This window comes from Marmota monax, unplaced genomic scaffold (assembly GCF_021218885.2).
Source record: "Marmota monax isolate L192 unplaced genomic scaffold, Marmota_monax_Labrador192_F-V1.1 WCK01_AAM20220418_F8-fsc00007, whole genome shotgun sequence".
NCBI lineage: Eukaryota > Metazoa > Chordata > Mammalia > Rodentia > Sciuridae > Marmota > Marmota monax.
The window spans coordinates 23561899-23576662 of record NW_026692781.1 but is presented as its reverse complement, the minus strand read 5'-3'; the positions used below and the strand labels follow the sequence as shown (position 1 = coordinate 23576662).

The window sequence follows — 14764 nt, the reverse complement described above, 5'->3', positions numbered from 1 at the left end:
TGCTTATGTGCACCCAAGCTTCACTGGGCAAAACCACCACCGCCAGCAGCTTCACATTGCACCCTCATGGACTACATCTGCTTCATAATTCACTACAGGGGCTGACAGATAGTAGGAAGGGTTTTTCTCCACTTCTCAGCTTCTCCTACCTTTGAGCCATGTGAAAATGGGGCAGGTATAAAGAAAAGATTTCTGCCTAGAGGCACCAGGTGTACACAGAATATGCCAGCACCACTATGGAAAAGAAAGTAATTGTATATCCTTTCTGTCCCATTTATTTTGACCTTAATTGAAATGAAATTTGCCCCAGAAAAAGGTTCATTTTGTTTTAAACCCACGTTGTCCATTTCTAGTGGTGGGCTGGTGGCTGGGTTTGGAATATTATACTCAGAGACAGAATGAACTGTGGCTGTCTTTCCGTGTGTACGTGTGCATGTGTGTGTGCCTCTGTGTCTGTGAGAGGGTGGTGTGTGGAACAGTAACTAATGATGCTTAGCTTGCATTTTGTGGTTATTGTGGAATCTGTTTTCAATGACTTCTGGCATAGTGGTTTCCAGTAATACTCATTTGATAAACTGTGTTGCAGAAATAGAAAGAAAGCCCATTTATAAACACAAAAGTTTCATTTGATGTTAATCTTAATGTAATTACATTAAAGTTATGTGGGGAAATGTTCCAGAACACTAGCCCAAAGATTTTCTTATACAACAGAAGTTTCCTTTCTGGGCTCTCTTTCCTCAATAATTTAAGTCAAAGATCTTATTAAATGCAAAGTTGGGTAAATGTTCTTTTGCAACATGTTTTCTTTCTGAGCCTCACTTTGGTCATATTCTCAAGTGTAAGGTTAGTGCTAATTTGCATGTGATCATATTTCCCAAAACTTTCCTATAGTTATTTTTGTACCACTCTCTTTTACGTATTTCTTGTCCTTTTATTTTTCTGCTAGGTTTGCTCAAGTCTGTTGTTAAAACAGAAGTGAGGTGACACCTTCATATTTTTTAAGGTCATTGCCACTTGAAGTTCTATATTATGAATCTGAATCTGTCATCACTAAGAAAGAAGTATTTGGCCACAATTTACTTTCAGCCTAGTCCAGATTTTGAAAAGTCCTCCTAATCATGGGGCATATCAGAAGATATGATTTAAACACAACTGTCTGATGGCAACAAACACAACAACAAAGTCCTCAGAGACTGCCTGGATATCATGCCTTCTTTAACAAATTAAGACTCATATTCCTTTTGGGCAACTTCTGGCTATAGAGGTGCAGTTAAACCACAAGAAACTTGCTTTGTTTACGAAATCCATTTTTTCCTTTGAGAAGATGATTTTATTTTTGCACTGGGGCCAAAAAGAAGTTAATATTTCCTAGCTTTTCTCAGAGTGTAACTGAGAAAAGTTGTTTTCTTTTTTGTTTTTTGTTTCTTTTTTTATTCAAGACAGGAAGTTCATAAAGGAGGAAACTGAACACACAGAGTTCTGCGAGTGGGAAGAAAGGGTCTCCAGGAAGGGATCACTCACCTCATTGAAAGAATTCACTGGGATATGGGATGAAACTGTTAGAACTTTCTATATGTATTTTTTTTATCTCACCTTTGAAAAATTACTATTTATCTGTGTGCTCTACATATTCATAAAATATTACTTTAAACATTTCCCCAAATAAGCAGATGCAGGTTCAGTTTTTCTTAGGGAATCAGGACCCAGGACATTTGGAGATCCTTGGTTCAGAATGCTCAATTTACAAATTATGGATGATGGTTCTCTATCCCATAGGAAAAAAAAGTTTTGCCAAGAATTCCCTCTGGCTCTTCTTTAAGCCAAGTCTATTGATCTAGCTGAAAGAAGAAAGGAGAGGGAGACTGGATATCATTTTCAGAGACATTCATCAAAAGGGAATAGGAAAAAGGAATCTATTTTTACCATAGAAGAAGAGAGAATAAAATTTTAATTCTACCATGAGGAGGCAGACTGGGAAGGTTTTATGGAAGAAGCTGCTCAAAAGACTGTTGGCATTGAAAACAGTGATAAGTCCTGACACAAGATGAGCAAGGGACCTTTTGAAAAGGAAGAAGTAGCATAAATAAAGAGAAAAAGGAGGCAAAAACCACAGGGTTCTTTGGTGAGCAGTATAAGGTTTCATATGGCCTCAAGGCACAGTACAGTGGGTGGAAAGGAGGGTGACCAGCACAGTGGCTATGACTAGTTCACAGAAACCTTGACTGCCTTATTAAGGAGTTTAACACTATTCTGACATCAGTGAAAAAAAAATCTGAAGTTGTTTTGGTTTTAAAGCTAGAAACTCACTTTTTCCAAAGTTTACATTAGGAAGATTCACTTGGCAACACTGTGTGCCAGTGGGACTCGGAAGAGAACAAGTAAGGAACTGATGCAATTGTCCAGATGGAAATTATGATGATGGCAGTGACAGTGATGAGAAGGCAGGGGTCACATTCTGAAGATGTTATAAGGATAGATTTGGAAGGACTTGGTCAATTGAACTGACTTTGATTCTAAGATTCTAAGATTGGGGGACTGGACTGGAAGAATGTCAATATTAATTGTAATTGAGCTGGAAGGAAGATTGGGTCTAGGAGAAGAGGTCAGGAGGGGGTACTAGGCCAAGTTTTCTGACATGATAGCATATTGCATGCAGGAAGTTCATTGAGAAATTTGGTGATTTGCTGGTAGGACTCAGCACTCACCATATAGTTGTATTCACAGCTATGATTTATTATAGCAAAAGGGTATCAAGAAATGTTACCAAAGGGAAAAGATACATAGGATGAAGTCCTGAGGAAATCAGTTACAAGCTTCCAAGAGTCTTCTTCCAGTGGAGTCACACAGGACATGTGTGGCAATACATAGTAAATGCCATCTATAAGGGAAGCTCATTAGAGACTCAATGTCCAGGGTTTTTAGTGGGGGTTGGTCATGTAGGCATCCTTGGCCTAGCATGTACCAGAATTCCAGACTCCCAGAAGAAAAGTGGCTGTTCATTAGGAACCACATTGTTTTTATAGTTTAGTCACAGTGAGCTGCCCTTATCAGTCTGGGGATGGTACAAACCCTGCTGAAATCTCAATTCTGGGCACCAGCCAAGGGTCAAACTTGTAATCAAATGTTTTAGAGGACAGTAGTCTCAGGCTGCTGTGCTAAGTCTTAGCATGGCATGCTCCTAGGAATAACACTTATGTGGAATCCAGGGAAACAAGACTGGGCAGAGGAAAAATGGTTCAACTGAACCATGGAGCAGATGCTCCAACGACCTCAGGCACTCCCACAGAGACTCTGGATCTGGATGATTTCTCAAAGATGTCTTAAGTTGAGACCAGGGTGTCAGGCTTCCTATCTTTACATTGACCAGGCATTAACAGCTCCCTCAAGCTAAGGGAAGCAAATTCTGAAACAATTTCTGGAGAAAACAGAAGAAATTGAGCAACCGTCCAGAAAGCTGGGTCAATGAGTGCTTCATTTCTGTGGTCAGTATACTCCAGCATCCATCACAGAGGGGATGATGAATTGAGTATTGTTGGTTGTATAAATAGCACCATTCCTTCTTTGCTAATGGGATCCGACCCCTTTGAATATGTTGGAATTCTAATAGAAGAAATTTGAGTTCTACAGGCAATAAGGATACATAGGGTTCAGGGGTGTATAAGGTACAGACACCCCTGAACCCTATGACATAAGAGTATATAGGACATAGGATTGTATAAGGTATATTAGGACATAAGGCTTTATAGGACCGAATATTTGGTGTCTTGGAGCCCACACAATAACCCTGCTTTTTTTCCAGAGACTATATGAAGATGAACATATGCCTAAATCCTATTATCAATCCTCCCAGCCACTTAGAGGAATTCTGAGTTAGAATGTTTTGCCCATCACAAGGGGTTCTGCTTCACTGCCATCCCTTCATTTAAATGACAAAGTGCTCAGTTTCCAAGTATAATACTTACAATGTCATTAAGACATCATTTTTGTTTTTTTCATATTTTTTAAAATATGAGGTCCTCTGACCTCATGCAAACTCCTGAATAAATGTTATAATTCTTATAATTAAGGAAACTGAGGCTTTGAGATTGCGGGCTCAAAGAACCCAGAGTCTTGCTGTCACTAGGTGGTTGATGCTGGGCCAAGATCTGATGAATCTGATCTTTGACTTTCTTTCCATGGCCCCACACACATCCCTTCTGCATCAGCATCAAATTGCTCTCCTAGAAGGTAGAACCAGGACCTTGGGTGTGCTTCAGGGAATCTAAAAAATATTTTTTTTAATTAAAAGAATCCAAACTTTTTAAGTTTCTACCTTGCTTTATTTGGGGCCTGACTGCCACAACTGCAAGCAATGAGACACTAACAGACATACATTTAATAAACAAGGAGATTGAGGAGGTCTGTAATTTCTGCTTTGGGAATTCAAATATTCTGCTGTATGAGAGAGATTCTGTTGATTTTGGAAATACCGTGAATCATTTCCTGAAAGAGCAAATAATAGAGACTTTTTATTCCAAGTTCCAAGAAGTGTTGTCTAAGGGAACAAGGCCTTTGGGAATATCAGGACATGCACAGAGCTTTTGGTTTGCCCTGGTTGGCACCAGACCTTCCCCTTAAATTCCAGACAACTAGGAACTTGGAAAGCCCCCATGTCCTTTCAGGCATTGACTTCCTACTAAGTGGCCAAATTAATAGAGAAGGTTCATTTCTTTTTGTTCATTATAGCAGGTTAGATTGGTCAGGAGTGCATCACCATGGCACTCAGAGGGGCCTATCAGAGCCTGGAGACCCAGTTTTCAAAACATTAGGAAGGGTCTTTGATAAGGGAATTTCCACTGAAGTCAGCACTTCTGTTGTCACTCCCAGCACGTACCCTATAAGAAACCCAGAAGTGCAAGATTCGTGTTTGCATCCTTGAGGTTTAGGTATAGTAGATGCTTGTCAGCAGCAGCAGTCAGAAAGCAGTCAGCATTTCCATTCTGAACTTCTCATGTTGCCCTCTTGGTCTTTGAGGCCTTTTTAATTTAACCAGAAAAATTCACCACAAGCTGAAACTTAAGGCAATTAAAAAAAAAAAGACTGGGAACATTTTCCTCAAATGACAGAGTTGAGATCAATTGACCTTTCCAGCAAGTGGGAGGGAAGGAACGTGGCTGTGAGACATAAAACATAATAAAGAACTCCATCTCTAGGACTGAAATTGGGTTGGGAGTATACCTCTCAGTACTGTCTTTTTGAATTTCAACCAAAGACACAAAAATTATGGGGATTTTCAAGAGCCCAGAATGATCATTTTCCCAGAGGTTATGGAGCTGCATAGAAGGAGATAGCAATTGAAAAAGACCAACCTCAATTTAGTTGTCAAAGACAATCTCCAATTTTGACACATTGCCTTTGCTAGTGATAAAAATTAGTCTTTTCAGTTCAACTCAAATGATCTATCTGTATCTCTATGCTATCTTCTTACTGGGGAAAAACAAAGGCCAAGATATAACAATTATATTTGGCAATAATCCTTTTTAAACAAAAGTTTAAAAGTTCATGGGGCAAGAAGTCATAACTTCAGAATGGCAGTTGTTCAAGGTAAATGCATACCAAAGTGTTCCAGAGTTCTCTGTTTAACACGACCATTCTCAGAGGTGCCTTTTCATACTGATGATTGTCAACATGCCTCACATAAAGAGATGCATGGGACTGATGGAAGCTTCTCAAGGTTTTTACAAACACCTGAGATACCTCTGGTGACTAAAAAGCCTTTTGAAGTCTTCTAACTAAGCTGCTTACCTGTACCCTTAGAGTTAGGTGAACCATTTGTTTCTTACAGTAATACGTATCTGAGCTTCCTCAGTTGCCTGCAGACCAATGAACTGGTCTTGTATGCTTTCACTGCACCAGGTTGTGGGATGTTAGAGTCAAAAACCAAACACTGTCCATACATCACAAACCCCAAATGTTTATTTGGTGCTATTACAAACATCACAGGTTTTGATCGTAACACCCTGGCAGTGCATTTGCAAAAAGCTGAGTAAAACAGCAACTTTTAATGAGACAGCCAACTTCTGTGTGCTACAGCACTTAACCAACCCATTCATTTCGGGAAAAGTCAAGTAATTAATAGAACTGTAGATTCTCAGAGTTATAAAAAGTCTACTTAGCCTCAAAATGTTGGAGCGTTCTTCTAATGCCGATGACCCTCAGCCCTGTTTCTTTCGGTCAAGACTCCCACCCAGGCGTGAATTTTATCATCTGGAAGTGCTCCACTTCAGAAACCTTAGAATACAAGCTATGCTCTCAGAAAACAATCTCCAAACATTTCTGCCACACCCACAGCTGCTTTTTTACCACCTGGCTCTTGGCCTTTTGATGTCTGCAGTCACTAGCATTGCCCATCTTGCCCCTGGTCCTCCATGCCAACAGGTTCAGGGTCTCCCTAACCTCCTGTTGTCTCCAAAGCTATGTGGTATCCTGACTGGGGGACTTGGCCCATGCTGGCATTCAACTACTCAGTGAATGTTTACTGAGCTATCTCCATAAGTATCACCGCTGGCCCTCTTGTCTGCAATGTCAGCGCTGGTCACTCACCCCCAGAGCACTCCCTCCTTCTTTAACTCCTTTCCATCATATATAACTCAGCCTTAGAGGCACACCCTATAGCACCTTCCCGGACCACTCCCTCCATTCCATTCTTCCCCTCCCATGACACTAATTCACGTGCCTCTGCAACAGTTCATGCACACCTGCATCGATGAGTCATCATCTGTAATTGTGTCATTGCTGCCCTGCTAGACTAGCATGCTCTAGGGCACAAATGCACTTTAACTTACAATGTGGTTTTCCCAGTATAGTTATAATAAATTGAAAATATTCTAAGTCAAAAATACATTTAGAACACCTAACCTACTGAACATCATAGCTTAGCCTAGCCTACCTTAAACATGCTCAGAACAGTGAACATTAGTCTACAATTGGGCAAAATCAACTAACAAAGCCACTTTTATACTGGTGTTGAATGTCTCATGTAATTTACCGAATACTGTAGTGAAAGTGAAAACCAGATTGGGGTATGTTTACTCACATTAACAAATACATCATTAAACATCATCGTGAAGGTGGAAAAACTCAGAAGGCCAACATTTATAAGCCAGGGAGGTCTGCACTCACCTTTGGAGTCCCTACTATGTGTTAGTGATAAATTCCTAGGGAACTTACTTCAGTTGGCAAGCCTCAAATCCTTCATCTATAACACCAGATTTTTAATAGGGTTTGTCTGAGCACTTATTAGCAGAATGCTTGACATACAATAAGTACAAAATAAATACATGTTAAATAAAAAGAAAACATTTATACTTTAAACGCTTGTAGTGACAAAGAGCTTGTTCCATTGTTGAATAACTAATTATAGTGTCACTAAAATGATAATGGCTTGACTCACACTAGTTTTATTGACATAATTTGGCAGCCCTCAATCCCCCACTCTCAGCGCCTTCTGCTATGCGTAGGAATCTTGAACTCTCCCAGGGAACCCTGTCACGTGCATTCAAGAACCTGTCCCTCACGTACGCATACTTCTATAATCAGCTGTTGTGAGATGTCACACCTGGCCAGGCTGTTCCCCCGTTGCTGTCCTCAGCTGCCGCCCTCTGCTGCGTTACTTTGCTCTCAGAGTGGTTGTGGACCTTTTCTCTTAATTTCCTCCAGGACATCAGAAGCCAATGTATTTGAGACATTGATCAAATCACAATAAAAGTCAGGGACAATGACCTGAAAACAGAACACAAAATCAGTCAGTGCTGATGCTAGGCCCTGCCCCCACCAGGAGTAAGCACTCCAGGGCCCCAGAGTTTCTTCTCTTCCTGGGAGAGCTAGGCAGACTACCTCTGGGTCCCAGAGTTCTGATTTCCTGTCCCACAAATGACCTCTCCTGAGGACAGCTGGCAGGGAGCAGTTCAGTCCCTTCAGGGGAAACCCCACCCGCATAATCACACAGTGATTCATCACCAGTGCATTTCCCCAAAGAGGTATCATTCAGACCCGCCTGTTGCCACTTTGTTGCTAATGAAAATAGTGGCTACCACATCTGGTTTATTGAACAATCCTAGCTCATAAGATTTTCTTTTTCTACTGCCTCTTGCCTTCGCCTCTGCCATGCTCACAATCTCTCTATTGTGTCTCCTAACAAAAACTCTGGTACAGCCACTTTAAGGTTCCAGTCACTTCCAGGGATAACAAGCACAATCCAGTTTAGTTCACTTTAAAACTTTAATTTTGGTCCTATTCAATGACATTTCCTCTCCCCTGGCCCCAGAGCACAGTGGTGTATATGCCCTCCTGGAGCCTCCTCTTCTGTCACTTGCATTTCTCCTCTCTGTGAGGAGACTGGGAAGAAGGACAGGGAGAAAGACAATTGTTTCTTACCTGTCCCTGGTTTGAGGTCTCTCTGGCCAGTGCTGGTTGGCCGTTGGTGCCTTCTCTGTGGCAGACATCCAAATACTCGCTTCCTCATTGGTGCTTATGTGAATTTTCCAGAAACCCCATAGGGAACCTCCCACTTCACAATCTCCACCATCTGCTCCCAGCCTTGGTGATTCATTCTCTGTGTTTTGTTACCAGGGTCCACTTTCTTGGCAGTCAGTTCTCTTGGGTGAGATACTGACGAGCCAGGCTCAAGCCTGGCTGCCTTCCATTGCGCCTCTTTGATCCATGGTAAAATCACATTCCCATCACTGACTGTTAAATGTTAGGCATGGAAACTGTGGTACCTTACCCTTACTCTCTGCCTTTCCTTTCCATTTCCGTACTTGTCAGATTGGACAGAGGTAGACCAGGCCATCTGTGGTATAAGCCCACAGCCAATTGGTAAGTGATGAGGGAGCAGAAAAGTATCTCCTCACTGCACAGCACCCCAAGAATGAAGAGGAATTTTCCGAATTTTCCCAGCCCCTATCTGCGTATATGGACAGAAAGCAGGTGGTAATAATGAAAGCTGGAGAAGCAGAACAAGTTCAGCCACTTCTTGATACATCCTCAAAGGGATGTCTGGTTGCTGCTTGTTCATTATAGTTACACACCACCTAACAACTCTTTGTTCAATGCCAGGTCACTATGCAACAGTGCTCCCATAGTATTATAATGAAGTTGAAGATTCCTATCCCCTGGTGACATCAGAGCTGATGTAATATCACAGTGAAAACAAGCCTGCTGAGCTGCCAGGCATGTAAAAGTATAGCACATACAATTATATATGGTACATGATGCTTGATAATGATGATAAATGACTGCCACTGATTTATGCATTTACTATGCCACCCTCTTTTATCATTATTTACACTGTATTTCCACTTATTACAAAATGTCTCCTATAATACAGGATGCTGTGTTATGCCAGCGGGAACCTCACGTGTTTGTGTGCCACGGCTCATGACTGCATCGTTTTCTCTTGTGCTTGATTTAATCTCATGTTACTTTCACCATGACCTTACAAGCAATAGGCTATACCCCATCCACACATGCTGGATGCCCAGTAGGGTATATCTTTCAGGTGTGTGTAAGAACACTTGATGATGTTCACACAAGGACACAACTGCCTAATAATGTATTTCCCAGAAAGTATCGATGTTGCTAAGCAATGCACCACTGTACTTACCCTTTGGTCCTTGATGCTTCTTTGCCTTCAGCTTTGGGTTCCATTGTCAATTACAGAGCAACAGGAAAATGCCCATGAGCATTGTGCTTTAATTACCAACAAAAGACATGGTACTAGAGCCTTTATATATGATATAATCTTGTAAGTCTCAAAATCTTATGTTATTACCTTTATTTTATTGGTAAGAAAATGGTATTTCAGAGAGTTTAATATATTTCTCAAGATCACACAGTTAATAATAAAAGCCCAGGACTTTTGACTAAGACTCTAAAGCCCTTCTGTCCTTGTAAACTCTCTCATAGAAAGAACTTAGAACTTTAAATCTGGAAGTCCCGATTCTACCTTTGCAGCTAAAGTACAGAAGTCTAATTTCTTTTTCATGCCAAAGCTGTAGATACTGTTTGGTCTAAAATTTGGCATGTGTTGGGCTTTATTAGGAGACTGGGTATTGTGGCTTTCCATTCAAATATTTGAAGACAGCTATTCTAGTCCTTATGGTTTCTATTCTCCAATTTAAGCATCTCCATCGCTTTCACCTGATTCTCTCATTCATGCAGAGCCTAAGCAGTGTATTATAAACATATTTAAAGAACAGGAGAACTCTTGCTTTCCCACAGTGCTTACTATTTCCCCATGTTTTGTTTCCCTTCTTCCTCTCCTGCCTCCAACTTCTGCTTTCTTCCCATCTTCTCCATTCACTTTCACACTTGGTAGAAAAGGCATTAACTAGTCTTCCCTTTAGGCCTCAAAATCTTTTGGATTTATTCCAAGATGGTGGTCAATGGACTACTAGCTGAAGGTGAAAGTAGAGAGCTGCTCAGATTCTTTTGCCACCATCCAGTTTGTATCCTTCTCTTCCAGAATGGGCTTGATGACTGGGAATACCACCATACTGGTGCTTCTTTTAGGCAAGTGCCCCACAATCTGCTGAGGAGTTTTTAAATTAAAATGCCTAGACTTACCCTAAAAGGCATGATTGAATTTGTATGGTTGGTCCGAAAGGAGGGTAGGGTTTTAAAACAATTCAAGAGAATCTCAGGAGCAGCAGGCGTTGCATTGAGGGGACTCCAGTTTCTAAGTTTCCTTCCATCAGGGCTGTGAGGTACAACCATGGGGTCTGTTCTGCAAGCCTTTCTGCTCGTATCAATTACTAGTTGACTTCAAGCATCTCCTGCCTTGTCCCTCTTCAAATGCCCATAAATTCAAATTAGAAAAAGATCTTAGTTCTCCATTAATATTTATGCATAAGGAAAACTATTCATGTGGAGAAATGTAAAAATCACACCAGCATGGAAGTAGTTGCTTTTTAGGCTGGTGAGATCATAGCTCATTTCTTTCTTCTCTAGTTTTAACATTTTAAAAAACATAATGTGGCTATATTGTTTTATAATGAAAAAATTGATGATTCATATTCTGAAATGTCAAAATGATTAAATTAATAAATTTAGCATTATCCTTTAAATGAAGAAAGATTAAATTATTTTTTGTAGATGTTCTATCTTTGCAGGGTTTTATATAAAATAGTCTCTGGATAATATTAAGACAATAGGAATACTGAATTTCAATTTATAAGGAATGATTAGATTAACTTCCCCAGGTTTCATTTTAAGGATCCTGAGGGATCTATTGAAGAACTTTAAAAATAAGTAAATAAAAAGATTTTATCTTAGGATGAATATAAAAGTTGAAAGAACAACCATTTCTTCCATAATTCTTCTCTTGACTTTGCTTAGCCAGTGTCTGGCTGCTTCCCCACAGGAAGACCACTTACCCAGATGAACTCCCATGGCTTCATTTCTAAGATAATCTCTACCTTATATGCCTGTTATACTTGTTGGTAAGAAATACATAAAAAGACATACTGTCTTGTATAAAAATATGCCTGAATATATAGTTTATTGCAGTTCTGATTCTGAGATCAAAATTCAGCGTTCTTCAAATTTTCAAGCATAGTTTACCATCTTGAAGCTCTTTGAGCATGTACCATGCATAGTCAAATGCTGTACTTCATCAAAAATTTAAACCCTCAAAGACACATAAAAAGATTACATGTAAAAAGATTTTTTAAAAACAGATTATCTACCTGATAAGGTAGGTCACAGAAATACATCACAGAAAGTGATGGGATTTACACATGAAGTTGGTAAAAGCATCTCTCCTGAAAATCCGGGACTTCCACACATAAACTAGAGGAATAAAGATTGGTTTCTTTACAGCATCATTGGAACAACCAAGAGGCTCACCCCATTCTGCCCTCACCTTTGAAATGCCCTGGAGAATCTCTTTCACCAGATCTTGTCCAACGTTGGCAATTCCTTCTTGAGCTTTCTGTAGTCCCAGCATTTCCTTTACTCGTGGTTTCTCATATTTCATGCATTAATTCCTCTCTGGTTGTTAGTCTAATTCTAAAGGCACATTAGAGAATACTTGGAGCCAGATGAATTCTGAGTGTGTTTCATCTCTAAGACTTGATAGTTCTAAAACATGGTTTTTAAAACATCAGCTTCTTGAGAAACATATGGTTGATTAAATGGCTAGAGAAATGAGCAGGTCTCATCTTTACTGGACTATCAATTTCTTGAGGATGTGTCTTTCCAGATTCACTTTTTATTATTTTTCAGATTTTTGAAATGATTAGTATTAAATTTCAAGCAAAGAAATAAAAATGTCTATTCTGCCGTAGTGTGTTAGTTGTACTCTGTGGAGTACTTTATTCTAAACGTAATTGCCTCCATGGATGATGGAGATAGAATCTGCAGCCTCTTAAATTCTTATCACCTTCATTGTTATTACAAACAAAACATAAAATTGACATAGGATAAACAAAAGAAAGCAGAATTAAATGAACAGGCAGCTGTGTGAGCTCTAGCTTTTTCATTTTTATTATTTTGGTGATCCTCCTTGATTATAATTGTTATAATCAAAAGAAATCTGTCATGCAAAACACATTGCCTAATTAGCCAGTTGTCTTTCAAGAAGTTTATGTTAAAAAAATTATTCTGAGGAAGAAGTGTCTGAACTTAATATCCATGAATGGAAGTATCGTTCTTGTGACTCCAAATCTGTTAAAAGGACTCTACCACCCTCCCAAGTCCTTCAGAACCTCTGATTTGATTGTTTGTCAATCATACTTTGGCCCTCAGTCTGCCCTCAAACCCCCAAATGGGCATCCTGATTTTGGATTTAGTATCTCAGAAGCATTTTGAGGATAACGTTCTCAGGTCTTTACCTGACCTCAAGCATCTCAACCAGAGATAAGAAGAGATGCTCAGTCCTTGAGCACCCACTACAGCATGTCAGCTTTATCCCATTCTCACTTCCCTGGGAAGGGACACTGTGTAGGTATGAGCTATAAGAAACACCCACAGGTATTCTCTCTCTTTTTTTTTTTCCAGCCTAATCTGTGGATATTCACTGATATGGATGATCTCAGTAGAGCAAGACAGATTCTTGTCTTCTGGGAGGTTTGAGCCAATCTAGTTTGGAAGAAAAGATTTGCACTAGACTAAGATTTCTTCCCATCTGGTGATTCCATAACCTATTCTTATCAGCGCTTGCAACTACAGAACAAAGTTATTTTGGGCAAGGATTTGTAGTGTACAGCTCAATTCCTTCAGTGTGAACAAGCAGAGCTATTTTTAGCCACCTCTTTTTATTGCTTTAATTTATGTATCTGAAAGAATCTGCTCTAATTGTGGGCGATTATAAGGAGGAAAATGTGCTCTCGTGTACCTCAGGGGATTTGTTTGTGGGCCTATTGTTTTAAATAGCCCATTTATTCCCCAATGGATAGAAAATCAATTTTATGGATCTTCAAACATACATAATAACCATCATGAATAATAAAGTTAAATACTAAAGTAGTATCAGCACATTATACATTTGCTTTATTGGTTTTTCCTTTTGTTCTATACTTATTTATTTTATATGATGTACTTTTTAGGTTATTTGTAGTGTAATAAAATAGAAGGAGGAACTTTGATCCTCTCTATGGATTACTAAGAATAGTTGAGACTGGGTAGTGGCATTGGTATGGGAGACAAAAGGATTTAGGCAATAAAGAAGACCCTTTGAGGCATCTTCCTGTCGAGGCTGAAATCCTACTAGCTGTACTACTAGCCTTGTGGAAGCACAATGTGTCCAAGCAAAGCTCACGAGCTCTGCAAAGAAGCATTTGATAAACAGGTCTTTCCAATCCAGCCTTATCACTAACACTAGAGTTGTTTTTCTCCACCAAAATATAGGTTAAGAGCCAGAGGTAGTACATGCCTGTAATCCCAGTGACTCGAGAACCTGAGGCAGGTGGATCTCAAGTTCAAACACAGCCTCAGTAACTTAGTGAGGCTCTAAGCAACTCAGCAAGACTCTGTTGCTAATAAAATATATATTTTTAAAAAGGGCTGGGGATGTGACTTCGTGGTTAAGCGCCCCTTAGGTCAATTGCTGGTACAAAAAAAAAATTAAGTGAACATATTTTTTTCTCAAAAATGAGATGTATTTTTGTTGCTTTTAGCACAAAGTTAGAAATCCCTAACCTTATTGTTTATCCATTTTTGAACCCCCAAGAATGCCATTGGCAATCTAGCAATCTAGGCCTTTCTTACATAATTTAATTTGATCATAAGGTTATTGTCCCTCTATGAAAACCCTACTTACATTGAATGATGCTGCTTCTGAGTAACTACTTCTGATCAAAATCAACCTCTGTAACAAGAATCTGCATCCTGCCATCATTTGCACCCTGTTAATGTAGTCATTTCAGGAAACAACTGTAACAACAAACACCCCACATACTTTCATTGAGGCCCTGTTTGGTTAAGTGGAGACTGACAGGCTAATGGGTCAGGTAGAGACAGAGGTGAAGGGGACTTTGACTCCGACTGGATCACTAGGAATGGTCATTCCTGATATGTTCCTGGTGATGAGGTGAAACACAGTCTACAGAAGCAGAGAACATGATGAGGGATAGAGAGGTCACACTGGATTCCCTGATTGTATCCATATGTTAGAAGAAAACAGTCTCAGAAATCTAACAGGAGTGACCTTTCCATTCTTTTGTGATGACTAATAGGACTTCTAATAAGAGAATGAATTAGGATGGGTTTGTAGAGATTCAGAGTA

At 39.7% G+C, this 14764-nt stretch overlaps 1 long non-coding RNA gene across 1 annotated transcript; it reads right to left on the bottom strand.

The window, feature by feature from the left end:
* Positions 1–5933: 5933 nt before the first annotated feature.
* LOC131424285 (uncharacterized) lies at positions 5934–8821 on the bottom strand. Its single transcript, XR_009227054.1, has 2 exons — positions 8416–8821; positions 5934–7761 (listed from the first exon to the last, which is right to left on the bottom strand). It is a non-coding gene; the product is annotated as an uncharacterized LOC131424285 (long non-coding RNA).
* Between the last annotated feature and the right edge of the window lie 5943 nt (positions 8822–14764).